The 7,827-nt window shown below is 41.7% G+C and overlaps 1 long non-coding RNA gene across 1 annotated transcript; it reads left to right on the top strand.

Moving 5' to 3' along the window:
* Positions 1-3,517: 3,517 nt before the first annotated feature.
* Positions 3,518-7,075, top strand: LOC109022725. The gene is made up of 2 exons (XR_002001920.2): positions 3,518-4,260; positions 6,236-7,075. It is a non-coding gene; the product is annotated as an uncharacterized LOC109022725 (long non-coding RNA).
* The last annotated feature ends 752 nt before the right edge of the window (positions 7,076-7,827 follow it).

Here is a 7,827-nt window from a genome sequence, read left to right as displayed (position 1 = left end):
TCACAACCTAAAAGGATTTGCTGCACCTCAATTCTTACGAATCTCAGTCTCTTTTCCCACTTCCACATTTCTTTAACCTTCTTTTCACCCATTCCCTGTCTTTCTTGCCTGATGCACACATCTGTCAAGCAGTAGAAGTTTCTGCCAAGGTGTAGGAACCCCACAGAACTGCAAATACTTGCCAGCTGCAAGAAATTGCAACATTCATCCTACTCAACCCTCTTTGCTTTCTGTGCCTTTTCCGGCTGGGTCTGAGCCTTCTGAGCAATGCTCTGAATGTCATGTCCTGTGTGCAGCTCTTGTGAGGTCACTGCCTTGTTTTAAATATTGTGCAAATTTAACTTAGGCATCCAGAGCCACCTGAGAAGCGGCAGGATTGTCACATTTCAGGCCAGTGGATTCCAGCACTTCTCTAAGGCTGTAGATACTTCACCAGAAGGTTTGGGTCATGGCTTCTCAATTTATTGTTTTAATTAAGAAAAGAATGCCTACTTCATAAGTGTTTTGTTTCTTTCTGTGATATTTATCAATGCTTTTTTTTTTTTTTTTTTTCCTAAGTAGCTGTTGTAAGCTGTGGAAGGAAAAATGGGGGAAAAAAAGAGAAAAAGGCTGACATTCCATTTCCCCCCCCTCAGACATGTTTACCTCTTTACAGAAAAAGCAGCCCTGAATGTGCCAAAAAACCCACCTCAAAAAATGAGAAAGCAAACATGAGCAAGTCCCCAAATAACTTTCCTGCTCAACTAAACCAGCTTGAAATGAGGTTTCTGAGACCAGCTGGAGCATCACACAAGCAATTGTTCTGTTTGGCTGATTTGATTTGCCTTGAGCTGCAATGTTAATTACAGTGAAAAAAATAAACACAAACTCTAGTTAAATTTGCTAACAATCTTAAAAATAGGAGCTGCTGCCCTACTCTTAATCAAACACAGCATCCAAAATCAAACACAATTTAATACCAACAAAACCAACCATGGTCATAGGTTTGATTCTCAGAGTATGCAATTTTAAGTATCAGTTATGTTTAATATATTTGATTCAGTTTAAGAAAGATAAAATGAAAAATTTATGTCCTGCCACAGTTTTATAATGCCTATGGGGAGAGGATTGGGGGAGCACTGGGAATCAACACCACTGGGTGATATAACTGACACTGCAGATAATTCACTGTGCTACTTGTAAACTGGAATAATGGGCACATGACCTATGCCCATGGAGTATTTCATGACTGGAAAGCATTTTGGAATCAGGTAATTAAAAGACTACATAAATACACACAAGAGCATGCAAAGTTCCCTGAGATGGAAATTAGATGCAAAACAATCCCCAACAATTGTGATAAGAGGATTAATTGATGTGGACACTACTTCATCAAAGACCAATTTTTGCTCTATGCTTTCCATATCCTCTTCTTACAGTCCAATTTGTTCAAGGGAAAGCTCTCTCACCTATCAAATCATAAAGATTGGAGCAATCCTTAGACATTTGTAGCTCCTTTGTAGCTTTTATTGGTGACATAAGGCACTCTGAAGGGATATGCAATCACTTCCTCTCAGGGGAAAAGTGGCTTATATGAATTCTGACCCGGCCTGGCTTTGACCAAGAGCACCCTCAACAAAAGAAATATTTACTGAATACATTGATTGTGATTTTAATATCTCACCCTTTCAAAACGGGTTTTTCAGAAGCCAAACCAATGCTGGTCAGAAGGGACCTCTGGAGATTGTCAGTCTAACCTTTCACCTGAGGCAGCACTTTGATTAAAAGCAGAGCTAAAATTTCATATTTTGCTGCTCCTCACACACGTCTTCACAGAAGTACAACTTCGCAGTCTGTATAAGGAAAAATAATTGACACAAAGCACTGGAACTACTTAAATTTCGCTCTTATTTTGTAGTTTTGAGGTTTCGCAGGGTTCAGGCACCTCTAAGAGCAACACCTGAGGCAAAAATGATGCGCACATGCCATAAGGGTGATACAGGCCAGACATGAGGAGCTCAGTGGCAGTCCCCGCCGCTTGTGCTTGTCTCAGGTGCGGTTCTCACGTCAGTTCGCTGTTTTGCTGTAAAATTCTGTAAAAATTCGATGTTTTGGCTGCCATCCGCGGGGCGCTGCTGCCCCCTGCCGGCCGCGCTGCCTCACGGGGCTGTGACGTCACCCCGCGGGGCCGGGTCGCCATGGCGGGACCGGGCTGTGGGACAGCGCGGCCGCCTCAGGCCGCCCTCGGGAGGATGAGCTGCTGCCGCTGTGCTGGGTGAAATGCTGAGGCTCTGATGCAGCGTTTTCTTGGTGCATCTGTGTGGAGCCACAGAACCACGGAATTGTCAAGGTAGGAAGAGAACTTCAAGATCATCCTGTTGTCAATGCCTAAACCACAAAGCACGTCACCCAGCCTCCAAGGATGGTGATTCCAACATCCCCATGGATAACCAATTCCTGATGCCTGAGAACCCAGAGAGTGAAAACATTTCCTCCTAATATCTAATGAGAATCTCCCCATTTCAAGATCTGTATGACAAATGCCAAGTTGCCCCTCACTGGCACTGTTAAGTTCTTCCACTGAGTGGATTTTGCCTTTATCAGAGCATCATGTAACAAAACATGTTTTTTAGAAACAAGTTCCTCAGCTCAAGCCCAAGGAACTTCAGGAGTTAAGATTTTAAATTTGGGGTTTTGTTTTGCCAAGATGCGGCTTCTGCACATGACCTGCTTGAATCACATTGGAAATGTCCATTTGAGCTAATACAAAAATGGAGTCTTTTCTTGCTTTGTCATTTCCATAAATATACACAGGCTCTGTTCCAACTTCTGGAAGCAAAGGAAGCTTTGGCAGTCCAGTCTTTGAAACAGAAAATCCACCAGGGAGGACAGGGGAAATTGTAAGCACAAAAAGCTCTTAAATCTCCTGCCCATGAGAGGAGAGTTACAGGAAAAGAAGCAGCAGGAAGGGATTATTCTAATGGATCAGGCTTCATCCATTAATTCATCATTCATCAACAACTACTGGAGACTTATGCAGAGCACCCAATGGAAAACTGAGGGACAAAAAGTAAAAATATCACCATGTGACACAGAGAGAATTTCACCCTCTTGGTGATGTAGCTTGGATGGTACAAAATGTGAATCAATTATGAAGATAAATGCTTTAAGCCTCTCTGTAAAAATCTGAGAACTCATGTTTAATTTGAATGCAATTAAACAAGAAAGTATCACTTATGGTAAAGAAATAACTTTTATCAGATTTATCAGAGGAAAGTACAATACACACTCACAAATAACAAAGATATGTCTCAATTCTACATTCCTCATTCAAATTCAAGTGAGTGAGTAAAATTTGCCAACTTTTTCTGGGTGAACATTGATACAGGGCCTGGTTTTGTAGCCAGTTGATTCATTGTCTCCTACAGAAAAACCAGGCCCATCACATCAACACTGATTTGCTCATTAATCACGAAAGTAGGTGACACTGGGAGCAAGGTATTTGAAACCACACCTTCCCCCAGTGTTTTTTCCACTTTGATTTACCATCCTTTCCCTCAGTTAGGTTGTGCTCAGTTTCAAGCCAGCAGGAACCTAAGAGCTGCTGCTTGTGCTCACTCCAGAAGAGCTGCTGGGAAAATTCTGGATTTGTTCTTTCTGAATCTGAAGGCTTGTGTTTCTTTTGAGACTGATGGATTAGGATTGTTGGTGATTCTGAGATTTGGAATGAGGATTAGAGTTGTGGTTATGGAATAAAGAGGTGCAGAAATGAACCAATGGCTTTCTTTTGAGTTTATAAACTGTAATATACTCTAATGCCTGTGTTGGGGATAATTATCTTCGTGTAGAACCCAGACTGGAAATGTTTATTGGTTTTATGTGAAGATCCAGATCATGTGCAAGCAGAGTTCTACAAAACCCAGCTTGGAAGCCAAATCTGAAAGTATTCCTTGTTAAAATGCTGGATATGTCAATGTTATAACTGGAACTGCAGGAACCCAAGGCCTCCAATGCAAACCTGGCACCTTTTATAAGCTTTGAAAAGAAATCCTAGGAATGTGGGCATCCCCCAGAGCCTGCCCACACCGCTGGGGAGCATCTGCCATGCAAGATGAGAAAGTTCTCCTCACTATTGCAGGAAACTGCTTTCCATCTCGGTCCTTCTGCTTCCGCAGGAGGAACTTGTGGTGCTCGGAAGGCGCTGCAGAGAGACGGCGGTGCCGTGCCGTGAGCCCTCGTCGGGACACTCCGGTACAGGAGGTGACAGAACCTCACAGACAGGTGACTGGCCCGCTTCTCTCGCCAAATGACATCCTGTAAGGTGCCTCAGGTTCCCCTGCTGCTGTGTGCCCGCTGTCCCAAAACAGGGATGTGCGCACAGAGAGGCCGCTGGGGTCACACCATAAATCCAAGGCACTGGACGAGCCAGAACTCAGCTGTGAAGTTTCTCAGCTCTATCAAACCCACGTCCTCTAGTTTCACAACCATGTCTGTTTCTTAGTGTAGTCAAGCACAAACTATTTAAGGCAGGGATTCCCTACGCAGGTAATTGTATGTTATATAATAAGAGTTATGTGTCTAATTGTTACTGAGGGGGAAAAACAAAAGGTGTAACAATAATTGCTATGATTCCTGCCTTCCCCAGTAGTGCCTATTTTCCTTGAAGTAATAAGGGACTTGTTGCTAGGTAGTTAATATTAAAAGTACTTCAAATATTTTAATGTGTCTATGCCTGCTGTTTCTAGGCAGCAATATTTGTTTATGATATTGTTATCCAGCCCTACCTTATATCCTTTATTCAGTGTAATCTAATATATCTATACAGCTAAACTTCAGTCCTGATACTTCTATTCGTCACAGAGTAGCAAATTGAAGTAACTACTCTTTAGAATTAAAAGATACCTCTGATGTACAAGATTTAACCTTTGTCAGGGTGCTAGTTAACAATCTTAGGAACTAAATGAAACAAATAAGGCCATTTAAAATTTGGTAGTTCTTCAGTGCACTTTCAGCACCAGCAGATGCTTACACCTGCCATATTGCAGATTTCCAAAGTTTTAAAGTAAATTGTATGATCTCACTCTTTTGGGTGGAGAGAAGCCCAGTTTGGATTGATTTAGCTACCTTGATCCTTGCATGTTCCATCTTAAGAGCTGGCTTTATACTGGGTATGCAGTCACGCAGAAACTTTGATAAACATTTGAGTTTATTGGCTCAGGGTCAAGATCACCTTTAGTTGATGAGAGAGGCTTGAGTTGAACTCACAGCAATTTTTTTGGCCAAACTCTAAAATTTTAAGAGAAATCTTCAATGCAAATCTGCTCTATCTTGCTTTTTTTTTTTTTTTCTAAGCAGTAATAGGCCAAGGGAAAGAAACATTTCATGGTTGTTGGAAAGGCAGCTGGGGAGAGCAGGAATGGAGATGAGGCAGGAGTTCATCATCAATTGTGACACTAGGGAAGGTCCTGGGGACCAAGTACTCACCAACACCTACTGAAATGCTCAGCTAGGGATGTGTGTTATCATTTCATCACTCCTTTGGAAGTAAAAATTACTGTATGTGTGGCTGCTGGGAAAAACTGCTTTAGGTTTTCCTGGCTTTCATCTCATCTTGATTTAAATAAAATAGGAAAACTTGCACTGGGTTAAACATTATGGCTCTTACTAACAGATTTTACAATCTGAGCTGTGCACTTGGAGTGGCAAGACAGAGTGCTGACAACTCCTATTTGCCACAGATCAGTATGGGCTGCAGAAAAAAAACACATTATCTGACTGCCAGCCCTGTGGGAAATGCACAAGGGAATTATTCCAGACGCTGCTCATTTCTGCAAATGGAAGGAGCAGACCTTTCCTGACAAGACAGAAATGGATGAGAACTCAAAGTTCACAAAATGATGGAAAGCAATAAATCAGGGTTTCAAGTAACCCATGTGGATGATTTTGCCAATCTCATCTGTTCACTGTCAGGGGCTGCAGAAACACCATAAAAAACAGGCTAAGTTCTGTAACTCCTTTGTTGCTAAATTCAGTGTATTTCTTTTACTGTTTTAAAACTCATATAACCCTCCATTTTTAAAAATTATTTTATATATGTGAAGTCAGGTGAACAGCAGACAGATCATCTATGCACTGCGTAGATATAAGTAGTAATATTTCAAAGTTTGTTACATTTTCTTGCCTGCTCACCTCATTCCTAACATAGGCACCATATTTCATTAGGAGTTAATTATTTTCATCTCTGTTCTATCTCCAGCCTTTTTACCAAGACTTCCAACAACATTATCCTTTACTGCAAACCCTATCAGGGTTTGTTGTGGAACACATCAGAGAACATTGCACAATCCCTGAAGAGATGTCAACTATAAGGATCCAGGGATTAACAACTCCAGGTTGCATTTTCAATCCTGAAACATGAAGTGTGTCCTTACAGATCAATGCCCTTTGGCATTATTTTCTGAAATATGTGTGGCAAATGTGTTTTTTTTCCTACAGTCTGAAATTTAATGTAAGATCTCCCACTCCTGCTTGCCCAGCAATTTGCTGGTGCAGGGACATATGGAAGCTAAAGGCTGGCTGGACCTGTTCGTTCCTTTCATGCAGATTTCCAGCTTCTGGAGTGGAAATTCCAGCAGGAACAACTGAATTAGCCTCTTTATTCTTTTTAGGTTTCTTATTTATAGATCCTGGAAGGGTGCTTGACTGAGAATTGGTGTGTTCCCCTCCTTTGTAACCAGCCTCTTGCCCATCTTAAAATAACTCTTGCCCTGGATTACAGGGGCTGGCATTCAGTTACATTGGTCTCTAGTGTTACAGACCATCCACGGTCCCTCCGTGGCTCACGGGCACAGGGACTGATCCCATGCACAATCCCATGGATGGGTTCTTTGGGCAGAGCTCAGGAGCCCAGATTATCCAGTCTTAAAGGCTGTTTCTTTGTGCAGCCAGGCCAGTGTATCTCAGTGTCACCCATTTATCTTTAAGCAAATGGTTTATCTTAAGAAAAAAATAGATTAAACACACTTGTTCATCTGGCTCTCCTGTACCATTGCACATAAATAGCTGAAAAGTGCCAATAAAACAACTGTTTTCTAAATGACTGTGTCCGTATTTCATTAATGGCAGTACTGTATCTACCCAAAGAAGTTTGGCTCTGGAGTTTCAATATTTACACTGAGGCTCCAGGAAATGGCATTTTGTATGGTTAATTTCTGGCTTCAATCTGTATTCCACAGCAAGTGCTGAGCAGATTAGTTTTTCCTGAAAGCCTCCTTTACCCAAGTGGCCCAGAAGGGCTGGATTTGTTTCCGTCAGAAAAACTGTTTTATTGCTGCCTTTTGTAATAAACCCAAAATGTTACGATATTCAACTTTTACAGCACTAAGCTTTGTTTCTACAACATCTGCATTTTATTTCTTGGACACAACAGGACCAAAAGCAGAAAAAGAAATTATTTCCCATTACTACACCTTTAGTCTAAGCCAATTTTTCCCCATGTTTGTGTACATCTTTTAAGTCCATGATATAGTGCCTTCTATTTGGTCACCTGAGTAGTTAAAAAGATAAATACATGCACGTTTAAGGGGGGAGACTGAAACATAGCAAATTAAAACCTTCTCATAAGCATACCTTGACTGAGATCTGTCCTCTTCAGCAGCTGTGTGCCAGCCATCAGAAGCTATTTTTTTGTTAATGTTACTTTTAAAAGAGATACCTTCACTGAGGACACTGGATCAGGGGTGCCCTTGGACTTGATTTCCTTGACTTACCTTGACCTGAGGTGCAGGGGCAGAGCCTGCCTCTACAAACTGCTGTGCTGCTTTCCAGCCTCCTGGGTGGAGTGTGATT

The sequence above is a fragment of the Parus major genome, chromosome 6 (genome assembly GCF_001522545.3).
Source record: "Parus major isolate Abel chromosome 6, Parus_major1.1, whole genome shotgun sequence".
Classification (NCBI taxonomy): Eukaryota; Metazoa; Chordata; class Aves; order Passeriformes; family Paridae; genus Parus; species Parus major.
This window is presented reverse-complemented; position numbering and strand designations above follow the sequence as displayed.